Source organism: Schistocerca nitens, chromosome 2, assembly GCF_023898315.1.
Source record: "Schistocerca nitens isolate TAMUIC-IGC-003100 chromosome 2, iqSchNite1.1, whole genome shotgun sequence".
In the NCBI taxonomy this organism is placed as follows: Eukaryota; Metazoa; Arthropoda; class Insecta; order Orthoptera; family Acrididae; genus Schistocerca; species Schistocerca nitens.
Genome location: NC_064615.1, coordinates 1,098,900,542 through 1,098,902,193, shown reverse-complemented (window position 1 = coordinate 1,098,902,193; position 1,652 = coordinate 1,098,900,542). Strand labels below are relative to the sequence as shown.

General features: G+C 49.5%; 1 pseudogene; it reads left to right on the top strand.

Annotated features, from left to right (window-relative positions):
- The first annotated feature begins 934 nt into the window (after window positions 1-934).
- Window positions 935-1,052, top strand: LOC126237557 (5S ribosomal RNA; annotated as a pseudogene).
- Window positions 1,053-1,652: the final 600 nt, after the last annotated feature.

Genomic DNA, 1,652 nt, shown 5'->3' with positions numbered 1-1,652 from the left:
TCTACAACCGTGCTGATTGGTGGACAGAAGGTTTCCGTCTGAAGGAAATTTATTATATTCCAACTGAAAATATGCTCAAGAAAATTGCAGCAAATCGACGTTAAGCATATTGGTCTGTAGGTTTGGAGTTCCGTTCTTTTCCCTTCTGATGTACAAGAATCACGTGCGCTTTTCCCCAGTCGCTTGGGACTTTGCGCTGTTTCGTTTAGTAAATGTGGAAGCGTCACGGAGGTGCTTTTCCGACCCCAGTAGCAGTCACTACAAGAGAGGCATTGTGCATTTCGACGCGGTTTACCGTTGAAAAGTCAGAGGCTGAGAGAGAGGGAATAGGTTAACCGCTACAGGGAAGGCGCTAGACTGGAGCAGCCGCCTCGCTGCCGTTGTCCCTGGCGTCCGTCTGCCCGTAATGGGAGCGTGACGTTTACGGCGTCTCGGCTGATTGCCGCTGGCGTGCGGCCATTACCCGAGCAGTAACTGCGAGGCCGTGTCTGATAGCAGCCGGCCGAAGGTGGTGGCGCACACCAAGAGCTTCCGGCTCGCCTCTTCCGCTGGGGTCGCATTCCGATTTTCCACGGACTACTTTCACCGATTTCTTCTTTATGGGGACGCCGGATTGTATATTGATGAGTAATCCCGGCACTTATCACAGGTAGAGTGCGTATATGTCATAAATTTATTGTCCGACAGGTTGCGCTGCGGACCACCACAAATGAAATATCAGATCACATACATAGCGTATCTTGAGCGTTGTATGTTAACACAAAAATTTTTCTCGGTTCCTCCTCCACGCGTGCCATACGCCTCTGGAACAAACTGCCCTTTACTATGCGTCTTATTCAAAACCACGCAGGAGCGTGGGCCAGCAGCTGATCGGTGAAATGTAATAATACACTACCAACAGCCGTTATATTGATATTGTTTTGTTAGGCAACCAGGCAACGGCCTTGCCGCAGTGGATACACCGGTTCCCGTGAGATCACCGAAGTTAAGCGCTGTCGGGCGTGGTCGGCACTTGGATGGGTGACCTTCCAGGCCGCCATTTGCTGTTGCCATTTTCGGGGTGCACTCAGCCTCGTGATGCCTATTGAGGAGCTACTCGACCGAATAGTAGCGGCTTCGGTCAAGAATACCATCTTACGACCGGGAGAGTGGTGTGCTGACCCCCCGCCCCTCATATCCCTTCAGGCCCGACGCATGAATGACATCAAGTACCGCATGTGCATGCGTAAGACAAGGCACCTACATTCCTGCCTAGTTCAGTAGATACCAGAATTTCGTGAGCATGTGTGCTCTTCAAGCATGTGACAGCAATTGTGTGAAGAGCACACTCGCTGATAAAAGTTCGCATATCTGCGGAACCAGATACGAATATTGGTGCCTTATGTTAGGCACGTACGAGCGGTACTTGGTGTCATTCATGCGACAGGCCTGAAGATAACATGACTGGAAAACTGGGTGCCCAATAAAACAGTATCAAAATAACAGCTTTTGGTACAGTATTATTACGTTTAAAGCTTTGACTGTTATCCTCAGATTGGCTTCCCTCTCCGCGTATCCCAGCTGTTTTGCGTCTGTTCAATAGTGAACCAGTATCTCTTTCATTGTAAACACTAGCCGTGCTTTTTCTGAGTCCTGTGTATTTCTGTGTTTTC